The sequence below is a fragment of the Sciurus carolinensis genome, chromosome 3, assembly GCF_902686445.1.
Source record: "Sciurus carolinensis chromosome 3, mSciCar1.2, whole genome shotgun sequence".
In the NCBI taxonomy this organism is placed as follows: Eukaryota; Metazoa; Chordata; class Mammalia; order Rodentia; family Sciuridae; genus Sciurus; species Sciurus carolinensis.
This window is the reverse complement of record NC_062215.1, coordinates 128,358,328-128,373,260: the sequence shown is the minus strand read 5'-3', so window position 1 is coordinate 128,373,260 and position 14,933 is coordinate 128,358,328. Positions and strand designations below refer to the sequence as shown.

General features: G+C 39.5%; 1 protein-coding gene across 5 annotated transcripts in view; it reads left to right on the top strand.

Annotated features, from left to right (window-relative positions):
• The first annotated feature begins 13,338 nt into the window (after window positions 1–13,338).
• The window catches only part of Znf385b (zinc finger protein 385B), a 373,034-nt gene continuing 371,439 nt past the window's right edge, over window positions 13,339–14,933 (top strand). For 3 of the 5 annotated variants that reach the window (XM_047545047.1, XM_047545046.1, XM_047545045.1), the window contains exon 1: window positions 13,568–13,699. The gene's annotated coding sequence lies outside the window, so the exon portion shown is untranslated. Of the gene's footprint in view, window positions 13,700–14,933 lie in introns of all 5 variants that reach the window. The other 2 variants (XM_047545050.1, XM_047545048.1) reach the window with 1 other exon arrangement.

Here is a 14,933-nt window from a genome sequence, read left to right as displayed (position 1 = left end):
ACATAATTCGTACCCTCCAAGAATGTGGGCTATAAGACAAATAAGAGGTTTTTTGAGAATTTTGATTTATACAAACCAATAGTCTAGTTGTTTAAGTTTGATTTAAACAGTAAAGATTTTTTTGTGTGATTTTTATCTTGTTCCCCCCCTTGATGTCATTATACAACCCAAGATATACCCTGATTTAAAAAATAAGTATTGATTCAAAAAAATTAAAATTTGGTTTTCAATGAAAATTTGGCTAAAAAGAAACACCAAAATTGCACTCAGTAGTATCTAGCCCCATCCCACTTGGGGGAAACCTTTGAATCTCAAGTACATAGAGTTGTATTAATCATAATTCTGGGTTCATAAAAGCTATCATCATTGGTGCACTCGACTCATTTATCTACCTACCTAACTACCCATCATATCCAAATTGATCTATAGATTTAATAGTGTACCAAATACAACATATTATAAAGCTATTATAATTAAGAATAGCACTTAAAAGTGTTAATGGTCAGGAATATTAATTGTTAATTAATCAGTGGAACAGAACGGGGAACCTGAAACAGATTTGTGCAACTGTTAGTTTGTATCAGAGGGGACATGGTAGGTAGAACACTGAGAAACAGAGAGACCACCAAAAAAATTGAGCCAGGAAAAAGATGTGCATCATTAGCATTGACTACAGATGGATTCAGAACTTAAATGTCAAAATCTACACTTGAAAGCTTTCAGGGATAGATATAGGTAAATATATTTCTAAACTCAGGTAGAGAAGAATTGTTTCAACAAGATACGAAAGTGCTAATTTTGAGAAGATTGATAAATTTGACTACTCTAAAATTAAGAATTTGCACTCATAAAGTCATCTTCAAAGACAAAAAGTTGCAGACAAGACAGAACTAGGGAAAGATATTGGCAGCGCATGTAACTGACAAAAATCAGGCTCAAAATTATGTGAAGAATTTCCACAACTTAGAAATGATAAACATTTCTTGGGAGAATTTCTGGTACTATTATCTTACACTCTCACCTACTTGCCCCTGCCCTCTCATTCTGATTCTCTGATTCTTTCCTCCTGCCAACAAGAAGTCAGGAATGGTCTGAACCATTTTCGCCTCTGTGCAATTTCCTCAAACATCACTGCCACTACCAGCTGTAGCAGTACTCCCCAGTACTCCCCCAGCCCACCACTCCCAAGAACCTTTCCTGATTCTTAGGGAATTCACTTACACTTGCTTACTCTATTTACATATTCTTCCTCAATTCTGATTTTTTATATATCCTGACTATTCTGTGAGACTTCAACTCTCCCTACATATAAAAATTCGTGTACTATATTTCTGATTTCATGATCTTCCTCCTGTTTTTTCCATCTCACAGCTAAGCACAATATTGTACCTGGTGATGGGTACCCAGTAAGTGAAAGTGTGTTTCATATCCTGATTGCAAACATAAAGATTTTATTCAATTTAATTATGACCCTTGAAAAATAGGACAAAACTAAGGTGGATTTATCCAGGGAAGTAGAAAGAAAGAAAAGGACAACACTTCAAACAAATAATGCCTAGCAGAGATCTTAGACAAGTTATGTAGACATATGGAAGAGATTTAAAAATATCCATTTACGAAGAAATTGTGAAGGAGGGAGAAAGCTATGTAAACAAGCCAAATTAAGGAAAAATTACATATTAGAGTAGAAAAAGACAATAAGCAGCAAGTTTCCAAAAACATTTCAAATGGCAGTAAAATGTTCAAATAAGATGGCAAAAAATGAAAGTAAATGGCTGGACTAATTAGGATTATAAGCAAAAGATTGTTTAGAAGATTAAAACCCAGATGTGTTTATACCTCTTACTTTAGAAAAAGCAGGTGGAGAGGTGACTTTATCAGACAACAATTTTCATGAGACAACAGATGTAGGCAGTTGAAAAAAAAAAAAAAGTTACCTGCAAAGAAATTAGACAAGGCAGCAAATCCAGACAGACTATGCTCATGATTTTTATAAGAAAAGGAAGCAAGTGAGGCATTGATTTAAACATTTTAAGATGTTATCAGGGTCCCAGGAGTTTCAGAATGATTAGAACATAACAAGGTGGGAATTAAGCCATTGACTAAATGTTATATAAGTTAAGCAGTGCATTAAGTTTGGGCATTTAGATCTCCAATTTCTTTGATTACTGAAAAATACTTGAATGAAGGTGATTATTTGTAAATTAGAATGTCGTTCAGTGATTATCTTCTTGTAGTGAAATCTGATAAAATGAGGGTTTGTCTGCTCTTTAAACTAAGGCTATTGAGTTACTCAGGCACTAAAGATCCTAATTATAAAGCTGGTTTATGTATAAGGCACTTTCATGACATGAATACTGAGGACAGCATTTCAGCAGGTCTAGCTTCCATCTGCCCCACTCAGGTGCCTAAGGTCAGATTGCATTTTGTGGTGAAACCTAGACAGCAACAATTACTGGGAAGTAATTCCATGCTTGGTGCAGCATTTACTCCTGTCCAACTAGGTCAGAGGAAGAACCAGTTAGCAAATATTTTGCATTCTGGATGCATGGGTCACCAAGACAGATGCATCCATCATTCATTTGGTCATTCATAGAAAACATGATGGAAGTACACATAAAAAGACGGGGTGGGCAAGTCTGGGAGTTAGAAAACATGGGGCCAAGTCTAGGTTCTGTCATGTACTTGCTGGGTAATGTTAAGTAAATCACTTTCTCTCCCTTATTCTCATCTGATAAGTGAGTGTCAGAGCTTGGGGTGTGGTGGTATATCTCCTTTACAAGGAATTAATTTCTATTACATATATGAAAATCCTTTAAAAATTCTTAATATTCTCTAAAATTAGGACACAGAAGATGAAAACTGTGATGAAACCTTGAGATTTGGAACTCAATGGGTCCTTGGTGGTGCTGACACTGGAAAACTGATCAAGGGCTTGATGGATCTGATTGAAGAGAAGGTGAGAAATTTCAAACCATCAGTGGAGAAAAATTTTTGTTTTCAGGAAGTTTTTTATGTATTTCTAACCCCAAATATATGAAGCTTAAATCAGAGACTATTTCTTGTATATTTTCAAATGTCTACTTTTATTCTAACAGCTACACAGGGAATTATGTGCAAATAGACACTGAAAATATTATAAATGTTGATGACACAGGAAAGAACACAAGAAGACAACAGCTTGAGGTGACGCAACGTCAAGGAAAATTTTTCTTTTTTTTTGTTTCATTTTGAACAAGTGACTTCTGAATATATTAATTATAAGAGGGGAGAATGAGTAGAACAGGAGAGAAGGGTGGTATTGCAGAGAGGCAGCCACTCTCTCCAGTGATGGAGCCAGGCAAGAGGAAATGAGACCAAGAATACAGAGGAGGACTGAAAAAGAAGAAAAGAAAAAGAGAAATTGGAATATACAAATACGCAACCAGTGGAACTCCACATCATGTACAACCACAAGAATGGGATCCTAATTAGAGTATGTGTAGTATGTCAAAATACAATCTCTGCCATGTATACCTAAAAAGCAAAAAGCAAAAAGAGGTGTGTGTGCCGGGGATGTGGCTCAGTGGTTAAGTAACCCTGGGTTCAAGCCCTGGCAAAGGAAGGAAGGAAGGAAGGAAGGAAGGAAGGAAGGAAGGAAGGAAGGAAGGAAGGAAGGAAGAAAGGAAGGAAGGAAGAAGGGAGGGAGGAAGGAAGGAAGGAAGGAAGGAAGGAAGGAAGGAAGGAAGGAAGAAGGAGGTGGGTTCTCTTGGAAATAGCAAGTTAGAGAAATTCTGAGGCATTTCCTTGTGTTGAGGAAGAAATCAATGGTACAAGTCAGATGGGTTCTAATTTGTAGGAATGCAAGAGTTAATTTTCTTGCTGTATGAAAGGATGGGTTGGGATTTTTGATCTGGTGGAATGCTCAGTAAGAAGTTAATATGAGATAAGAAATGGATAGTTGAAAAGGACCTGAGGTAGGGATATCAGGATATCAGGGTGATGAAAAGAGAAGACTGGGTGTGAACTACAGGTTAAGGAGAGTGGAGAGGGAGGGCTTTGAGGGTAGAGGTTTCATTGGTATTTTGGAGTGTACGCAGGGTGAGAAAGAAGTGCTAATGCCCAGCCACATTTTCACCTTGGATGGCCCAACCTTATACTTTTTGTTTGTTTTTACATCTTTCAGTGGAAGAAGATAAGCAGGGAGCCAGGCATGCAGTTAAGAAAAATTCTTGTGAGAAATAAACTTTTGAAGTAGCTATGAGGAAAATTAATATGGTGAATTTGAATTGCTATGAGGAAGAAACACTAATAGTAGAACCTGGACAGAGATGGCAGGTTGTCTTGAGAACAATTGTTGAGTTCCCAATAATAGGGGAGCCTGTCTAGGTCAAGGACTACACTGATTACTATTAATTAAAACAAATGAAATTTAATTTACTGATTCTTTGGACATGCTTGAGTGGCATTCTATTGCAAACTTAGATCAGTTACACCTCTTCATTCCTTGTCCAAATGTGTTTAATATTTATTGCTTTTATTAAACAAAATAAATACATAGGTAAGAACAGATGCACTTTTGGTTTCCAAACCCTGAGAACCCAGCAGACATTTGAAGTAGCATGAGCATCACAGTGCCAAAGCTGATAGTATATACGGCTCATCTTCTGCCAATTGCTTTTGAAAAGCCTTTATTAACTTTTATGATAAAAGTTAATATGTGAAGATGGTCTACTTATAAAAAGTTTGGTGCATAGAAGGATAATTTATTTAACCCTTCCTCTGTTGCTGGGCACTTAGTTTGCTCCCAAACTTTGCTTATTCAAACCATGATAAAATAAACATCTTTATACACTGTTTTCCTTAGATGTGCTGGCATGTTTCTAAGATGATGAGGGATTGCTGCATCGAAGCACATGCATAAGGGATCTTCTTGATAGGTTATATCAATTTACAGTCCAATCAATAGTGCATGAGAGTATGCCCCATTGTTTAATAGTCTCGTGTAACTACATCCTTAGTATAATGAAGGAAATAAAAAGCAAACCCTTTGTCTTCTTAGGTTTTTAAATTACGAAACTTAACATATGTGAAAAGGTATCAGATGATATATACCCACTAAATACAAGTATGAAAATGTATTCAAGTATATTTTATGTGACCTATACAGTGTGCTTGAAATGCTATATATCAGTCAGAACCTCTGTAAATCAATGTTTATGGGTGGGTTTTGCATTTCCCTCAATCTTTTCATGCATTGATTTGGTTTGCTTTGTGGTGATCATGCATAGTATGCAGTTATCTTCTCCTTTCCTCTTTACAGTATTTCTAATCGTTACTACAAAGTTCTAACAAACATTAAGAATAGCTACATGAATTTCCTTTAGTGAGATGTGTTCAACTGTTCCCCTTGGATTGCCTTCATTTTTTCCTATCATTCTTAACTATTTTTGTGTGCTGTTTTCCCCCATATTTACATGATTCCCATAAGATGGAGTTCTAGATTGAAAATGTCTCCTGAGCCAACAGGAATAATCATTTTAAGACTTTGATAAATTTGGTAAACACTGTATTTAGAAAAATATGCACCAATGAATAAGATATCCATTTCATCATATCTTTACAAAAATTTTAAATAACTTGTCTGCTACTTTGTTGCTAATTTGTGCTGTTTAAAATAAATGTATTTGGGCTGGAGTTATGGCTCAATGGTAGAGCACTTGCCTAACATGGGAGGCACTGAGTTCAATTCTCAGCACCACATATAAGTAAATAAATAAAATATAGGCCCATTAACATCTAAAAAAACCTTAAAAACATATTTTAAAAAAGTTTTAGTGAGCATGAATATTGTGTATAGTATCCTTTAAATTTGTTTTTCAACTTTTGTCTATTGATGGATAACCCTTTGCTGCAGGGGCTGTCCTGTGCACGGCAGATTATTTAGCAGCATCCCTCCCCTTTATAAGTCAGCATCCCTGACTTATAACAACCAAAAATGTCTCCAGACATTGTCAATTATTCCAGAGGATACAAAATTGGGCCTTCTGAGAAATCTTTTTTTTTTAAATAAATTTTAATTTTAAAAATGTAGTAAACTACCTATTCAGTTGATCTGTTTTGGAAATTTAGATGTTTTTAGGTAAAGTGCGAAACTTTCATGTACAGATGTGAAATAACTACAAGTGAGCCCAGCGTAAAACATGGACCCACTGAGGTCAATTAAGAAGGTTTCCTCATAGTGTCAAAGCTGAATAGATAGGGAAACAGAGTCTCAGGGAATTTAATTCAACTTCCCAAAACCACCATCCAAGAAGGTGGGGACTAGCATGCAAGTCTTTTGTACCCCAGGCTGCAGATCGTTCCATAATTCCACCTTATGTTCCTCATGCTTTCATTGCTTTCCTATTGTAATTCAGCTAGCTCTGTCTCCTTGGAGGGACTTTTCTCAGAAAACCCACTGAGTCATAATACTTCCAATTCTCCAGCTAATATTTGATGTTTAAATGATTGTTACTTATATCCCAGGCTCCATCCCATTAGCCTGAAAATTCTTGGGGGGCACTTGGATAACAAAAGGCACCCACAAGATACTGTCCACGAGGACAGCTTTAATAGCATTCAGGATTATTTTGTTAGGGCTCTGCTGGTCCCTTAAATAGGTGAAGTGATGCTGGTTCCTCATAAAAAGAAGGAGATGAGCTTTGACCAATAGTAGAAAAACCATTTTCAAATTGAGTAGATTATTAGCATAGTATCTGTAATAATGACGAGAGATGAGGGAAGGATTAATTAATTAGAAAATAAGGTGAGGGGCAGGGACCTGAGAGGCAAAGTGGAAATGCAAAATACAAAGGGAGGAAAAAGAGATGAGCACTAGAGTAAAAGGAGAAGCAGCAACCATTGTCTGGTCTATAGTAAAATGGTTTCCATTTCTATGGACCATAGATTATAAAGTCCATGTCCTTCACCATTGTACATCTGCTGCCTCATGCAAATACTTGTACATCAAACACATAATATTTATTGAAGAGATGATAAAATATAGCCTGGACCTGGCTTCTTGAAAATCACCTCCTTTGCTGTAGAAGGGAATCAGGTCCTGACCTTTGTCCATGTGTGGTAAGAGTGGAAACTCACCAGCTGCATTTATGTTTGCCTTGCATATCTACCACTGGTTTGATGGGCACTCCTAGGCACTGTAGATGGAGGATGAATGCAAACTAAATAGAAGAAAGAATCCCTAGCTTTAAGAGCCTGTCAATCTTACTGTAAAGATGAGAAGTAAGATAGGTTCCATCCTTAAGAAGTTGTGTAGAGAGATCCAGATAGTTGTCCAAAATTGAAGGATGTTGAGAGGTCAAAGTTTACAATGTATTTGGAATTTGGCAAGAAATAAGCGTCTTCACTTATCCCACCTCTTGGCATATACCCAGAGGACTTAAAATCAGCATACTATAGTGACGTGGCCACATCAATGTTTATAGCCCCTCAAATCACAATAGCTAAACTATAGAACCAGCCTAGGTGCCCTTCAACAGATGAAAGGAAATGTGGTAAGTGTACACAATGGAATGTTACTCAGTCACAAAGAAGAATGAAATTATGGCATTTGCTGGTAAATGGATGGAACTGGAGACTATCATGCTAAGTGAAATGTCAATCCCAAATGGTCAATCCGCAAAAAAACAAAGGCCCAATGTTCTCTCTTATATGTGGAGGGTAGGAAGTGGGGAGGTTCACTGGATGAGACAGGGTAGAGTGGGAATAAGGGAGGGACGATGGGAATGGGAAAGACAATAGAATGAATCAGACATAACTTTCCTATATTCACACATGAATACATGACCAGTGTGACTCCACATCATGTACAGCCACAAAAATGGGAAGTTATATTCCATGTATGCATGATGTGTCAAAATACATTCTACTGTCATGTATAACTAAAAAGAATTAAAGAAAAAAAAAAGGGTCTTCCCTTTCAACCCTCTCAACTCCTTTCCTGCAACATATCCTTAGGATGACTGAGTTGAGATCATTTCAAAAGCTTTCGTGATTGTAATTGTTTAAGTGAAAAACAAAACATGAAAACATGAAACCGGGTACTCTGCTGGATACATATTGAGCTGCTTTTTGTAAGGCACAATATTTGATGTATTATAAAGGATGAAGAACAAGTAGAATAGGATTTCCACTTCCAGTGAAACTTCAATCAATACTTTTGATTCACCTCAAGAAGTAGCACACAAAGGACTTTTTAAAAATTAGATAAACTTGAATTAGAATTGTGGCTTTAATCATTTGTGATCTTGAACATATCACAAACTTACTGATTCTCAGTTTCCCCATCTGTAAAATGGTATTAATAATTTCTCCCTTATAGGATTCTTAGACAATTAAATGAGATAATATACATATAGTATTTGAAACCCAGCATTCTTCCTAAGGACTAAATGTTGGCAATGCAGACACTAAAACTTTTTGAAAATTATCCAACACAGTAAGTTCAACACTAGTGTAATTTACCTAAAATTATTACAAAGGCTAAAATGGAAAACTATTTAAATCTGAAACCAAAAAGTACCGGTCATTGGGGAACTTCCAGAGTCACTAAGCAGTTGTGGGTTAAATGCACAAGAGAGCCAATGGAAGAACGGAGCCCAGGAAATGAATGTTTTTTCTGAAAGGAATATTAGCACATCTTCAGATTTGCAAAAAGAGAAAGAAAATCAAAATTGCAAATAGAGTTCAAAGATTATTTTTATTTGTCTCAGAGCAAAGAGTCAAACGGGAATATGTGCTAACCAAGGTAATCACCTTGCAGTCTAATCAGGAAAGGATTTGGGGGTATAGTGAAACCGGTACAGCCTTGCTTTCAGGGCCCACGGCAGTGCTAGATTAGGTTTCAAAGGGGCTGAAGCATAACAAGCAGTACTGTTATTACTGCAGAGCTTGGTTTAGGGTCTAGAAGGAATACTTTTACAATATTGATCACCTCTGGACACAAAAGATATGACTGCCTCAGAGAGAGGGCACAATGTCATGGCAAAGCACCAATTCCACTGATCTTAAGAAAATAAATTTTTATGAGGAAAGAGGAAAGGGTGAAAACAAACAGAGCTCAGTCACACTTGGGAAAAATACTTAAATAATTAATTTTAAAATCTCACGACAAATCAAAATGTGTTTGATGTAAAAAGGGAAGACACACATTAGTGAGCCAGGAATTTAAATCCGTGGCCCTTCTCTGCTAAGGGCATTCGAATAAAAAAAGGAAGATGAAAGGGAACTCAATCTCGAGTTAAAAAATAATTAAAGGCCAAGAAGACAACTCTCTTTCAAAGAATACTAAAGATTCACATAGAAACAATCCCCCAAGACAAGGAAAAAAAAAAAAAAAGAAAAGAATAGCTTGGCTCCTCAAGTAAACTTAAGCTTGAACAATAAGTTTTATCTTTATCTTTTTACCACATAATACAGTTAAGAGTCAAAAGACAATATACTAATATCAAAAATGACACATATGTAGAGCACAAATGGACATCTCAGAAATAACCTTAATATTTCCAATAAACTCTTCTTCTGCTTTTTCCTACTGATTGCTTTTTTTTAAATAGATAAATGACTAGGCAAAATTTGGAACTTCATAAAATCAATCTGTTGTCTTTAAAAACCTATCAATGATACAATTTTTAAAGTAAATTTGTAAGAAAATGATACTGAAAATTACTTGATCAATAAAGCCTTTTTTTGGGTTACAGTTCATTACTCATCTTGAATGGGCAGAGATCCTTAAGACAATTAATATAGGTGGTTTTGAACAAACTCAATTTTTTTTTTCACTAAACCTAAGTTAGGGGTTTTAGAGCATGAATTTCTCATAACATGTGGACATTGAAATAAAATACACAATTTTGTGACAGTTGCAAGATATTCATGTGCCCTTGTGAATAAATATAGTAGCCTATTGAAAGGTTTTGTACTATCATCCTTCTAGTTGGAAGTTGTTCTAAAAATCCCAAGTATATAAGTATATGATTGAGACTTTCATATAAATGTGAATATATATATTCTTCATATATATCTATATCTATATATATCTAGATAGATAGTACTTCTAGTACACTTTAGACCTTATTGCCAAATAGGGAGCTAAACCTCTTATTTGCTTCCCAATTAGGTGTTAAAGGAAATTATAATGAATATCTGTGAGGTGTTTAACAGTTTGAAAAATACTTTTCCATTTGCTTTGGTCCTCAGGATCATCATACTTGGAAGGTATATCTGTTTTCCCATATTAAAGACTAGGAACTTGAACTATGAAAGGAAGAATATCACACAGCTAGTAAGTGCAAGGTCAGATCTCAAGTCCTGTTCATCAACACAGAGCTGTGCTTCCCCCATCACAAGACACTAGAGTCATCTGAAAGAATTATCAGCAAAAAGTCATAGTGGAGATTGTTGAAAATCAAAACAGGATTTATAAGATATCCAAAACAAAGTTTGCAGACCACCACAAAAGCACTGGGGGAAAGAGAAATATAAGGAAGACAACTGTCACACAATGGTGTTTCTAAGCAGTTTCAAAAGCATTTCATATATATATTTTGTCTTTTGAGTATTACAGTAATCTCTTGAGACAAGGCTGATATAACTCGTTCATTCTTATAGAACTGAAGTTCTAGGCTTGATGCAACAACTGAGATTAGAATTCTGGTTTTCTATTACTCGTCCAATTTTCTTCCACTATTAGAATTGTTTTCAAAATATGACCCCTAGTCCCAAGACCATGGTCTTGCTGATACCTGCAAAGCAATCTAAAATGTCTGTATAGTCTAATTTTATAAAATAACACATGCATAAACTCATATCAATTTCTTATATAGTAAGACCAACCTATTAATGAAGTTCTTGTTATCACCAAGTTCTTTATCCATTGAAAAGAATGAATTCATTTATGGATCTAAAAGGAGTTTGCTTTTAATATTGGTTATCAATAAATATTTAGGAAAAAAATGTGCCACATATCTCTCAAACACAAAAAGTAGGGAAAAAAAAGGTGTAAATGAATTCTTTTCTGCTATGTTCCCCTTGATGTTTGGGTCAGCCACTTGATGTGCTAGAATCCTGTATACTGCTATCTGACTGCACTCCCAAGGCAACTCACCCAGGGCTACAATTCTGCAAGTTGGTTTATTTCACTGTTGCCAGGAATGAGCAATAATGATTCTAGAAAAATGATGGCAGGAGGCTTTGAGGAGAGGAAGATCCTCCATATCCAATAGCTTTTGAAAAGTACAGTCAAAGCAAATTATCCAATAGACACATACTTGCAATCAGAATATCTAAAGAGAAGCTGTTTTAACTTTTTCTATACTTAAAAAAAAATTAGTTTGTCATGTATTTAGAAGCAGGCACTGTAGTTGTCTCCGCCCTTTAGAGACCTTAATCCTGCCTTGGCTCAGGATCTGAGGGGCAGGATTCTTGTTCACTTATGTCACAGGTGAAAAATTGGGAGTTGTCTACAAGTATTTTATGCTTCTTTCAGCTGATGTTAGGAAATGCAAACCTCAAATTATTCTCCACCATAAGTCTTAGCTATAGGCGATTAAAAATAGACAGGGAGCAGAGGATATAGTTGCAGTTTGCAGGACATAAAAAATGCACATACTGCTGAATTGTGCAAGCCACAGGGAACACTTCTCACAGGTGTTCCACTCAGCAGAGGTTACTCAATTGTTTGCAAGTACAATCCAAGATGTTCACTGGAGGGAGGTGTTGAGGGGCACTCCCCTTTTATCTGTACCTTAGATTCCTGGAGATACCAGTACTTATCTGAGTTCAGTAGCAACCACAACAACCATTCTATTCCCAACTCTGAAATGCAGGGCATTGAAAGCTGGGTGTTTTTCTCATGGAAGGCTTTTGCCTCTGGAATTTCCTGCTTGTTCCAGTTTGCCAAAGCCCCATCCTACTGACCCTTAGGGACTTGTGAAAGACTTATTTTTCAATATAACCTTCACTGATGGGAAGAGACTTTAAGAGCATAATTTTGTAAAGGACTCTTTAAGCAATTATCATTCTTCATGATCTTTTTGAGTTATAATGATTGAATTTTGGAGCTTGCCTCCTGTAGCAATTTCAAATAGGCCAGTTTTAAGAACAAACATACCAATAAGCATCTGCCCTTCGTAATGAGTTAGTGAGGCTGCCTGGCTGGATGCAAAGATGTTTGGATTCTAAAAATATAAAAACTATCAGTCAGAGTAATGCCCCTTCTCACGCTGGTACCTCAGGTGTGCTGGCGCCTGCAATAATCCTAAATTCCAAGGTGAATAATAAACACAACCTGCTCCTTTAGGAAGCTTTAGAATGGGGTGAGTGCACGTTTGTTAAATCTCAAACCCACCCTGGAGGACAGCATTGGCTTTGGCTGGACGCTAAGATATTTACTCTGGACGATTATGCCAAGATATTAACAGCTGCTAGATTAATTATTTATGGTGTTGATGTCAATCATCTGAGACAAAAACCAAAGAATAATATTTTAAAATCATCTGGCTAAAGAAAAATCCCTACTAACACAGTTCTCATGTCATTTATTACCCTTGAACTTCTTCCCAAAGAAGTAATCTCAGAAAACTGCTTTCTTGAAATTATTTTCCCTTTCCCCTTCAGTGTTTTCTTTTCAAAGGCTTTCCCTCTCAGGACGGAGCACCTTGACCATGTTTGCACAATTTTCAGAAGATGCCCTGCATCAGGTTAACGGATGACACGTTTCAGTTTGGAAAACTTAAATACACACGGAATAGAAATCCGGAGGAAATGAGCCCCCTCCCCGCCCACGAGTGTTTCAGGTCCAAGCAAGGCTGCGATGCCTGGGCTCTGCGGGCCTTCCCGGCTCAGCCAAAAACGCCCAGGCTGCTCTGTGTGGTCAGCGAGCAGAGAGCTGGTCAAAGAGGAAAAACAAATAGTTGGTCTGCCCATCTCCAAGAAGAGAGTTTCACTCTGGCTAGCCTAATACAAGAAACATCCGCCCTTCTGCGCGGCTTGGCATCCCGGTCTGGGGACCTCTGTCATCGCCAAGCACTTCTTCAGGGACCTGAGCCCGAAGCTGCGTCCCGGGTGGGACCCCTGGTCGGCCAGCTCCTGCTCTCCCTAGCTGTGCGCGCGCGCCTGGCAAGGCGGGATTTAAGGCAGCGCTGCTGCGGGAGGCTCTGCAGTGTCAACCAGCCCCGAACAGTCCCGCCTCATCGCCTTAGTGTGTGTGCCTCGCAAGTCTCTTCTTGGTCAACCGTCACCACCTTCGGCGCGCGGGAGTGGCGTTGGAGCGTCTAAACCCCGGGGGTCCTCGGCCAGACGAGGGAGTCCGGCGGACTGCTGGTGCGGGCAGGGCGCGCCCGGCGGGCTCCGGGCACACGCGCCTCACCTGGGCGAGGCCGGGCGCGCAGGCGCTCAGTGCCGGGGCCGCGGCCGGGCGTCTCAGCCCCACGCCCGCAAGAGTTGGACAGTTCCGGGGCCGCGCTGCGCCCAGCTGTCGCCGGCGCCACCGCCGCCGCTGTCGCGGCTGCCACGGTCCGGGCTGCAGCAGATCGCGGGAGAGCGTCTGCGCGAAGCCCCGGTGCAGCCCTGGCGGGACCGCCGCAACCGCCCGAGCGCGAGCAACAGCTTCCCGGCTGGAGGAGCCACTGCCCAACGCGCCCGCGGCCCGCGCGCCGAGGTAAGCTCCGGGCGCCCCAGCCCAGCCCGGTGTCCCCGGAGCTGGCGCCGCCTTCCTGTACGTCCCCCGCCCGCCTCCGCCGAGAGAGTGGGCACCTGGGCGGGCCGCCCAGGGAATGGCTGCGAGCCCACCTCCCGATAGAGTTTGCACTTTGTCCCGCAGTCCCACTTGTAGAGGAGGGCGCCCACGGGCTGCTCCCCGGGCTGCAGAGGCGAGGCTCGTGGGAGTCCCTGTAGTTAAACTGAAGGTTGGGAAGCCAGAGGAGCAGATGAGCCCCCAGGATAGGCTCCGGTTCTCAAGGACGGGAAGAGAGCATGGAGATGGGGAGAGGACAAGGAGAGTGCCCCGCTGTGGTTAGCCGCAGCGCCTCTGCCACTGAGAAGTTTGGGGTTTGACGTCTTTCTTTTCATTCTAATGAAAAGATGGGTAGGGTGGGTACGGAGGTGTGGGAGGAGGGTAACAGTTGAAGCGTGGGGTCCCAGGAGAGTTCTGCAGCTGAACGAAGGTGAGATGGGGACGAGGAAGCAGAGAGAAGGTGCCCAAAGTTTGCACTTGTTGGGAGGCACGAAGGGCAGCCTTGTCTACGGAGTGCTGGTGAAGGTGTCAGCGCAGGGTGGGAGGACTCTGTGGGACTGCGGAAGGGACGAGAAGGGGAGGAGGAGGACCATCTGCTTCGCCACTGCTATGTGCGGGGGCCCGTGGGGAGAAGGGAGAGCTGGCAGGAAGATGCTTCTCCGCTGCTTCCTCAAGCTCTGGAATACAGTTTTTATGGTGAACCTGGATGGCAAGTTTTGTGGGTACTTAAAGGAAAATAATTGCCAAGTAACACCCCCCCACACGTTTCCCCATGAATACAAATAAATGCTGTTTTGGAATGTTCCCAAAAGTTCCTGGATTGGGAAACATCCTTCTTCATTCTCTTCATTTTCATATAGAGATGAGATTTGCAGTTCTCTTTGGCTTTGCTTTTCTGGGGAGCATCATACCAAGAAGAATTCGAACTTTGTCAAGATGTAGTAAAAGATGCCCAAAGAGAAGGAACATTACATTTGTGTTACAGGGTAGAGCCTCTAGCGTGAAAACTGACAGCTTCCACACAATTCACAAAGCTGTGAGAAATGCATTTATCAAATGAAAGGTTTTCATAAAGCCAATAAGCCACATCTCAGATAAAGTTAAATATTTGGTTTGAAAAAGCTCCCTTAAATATTTCAGGGTCAGATTTTATCAGTTT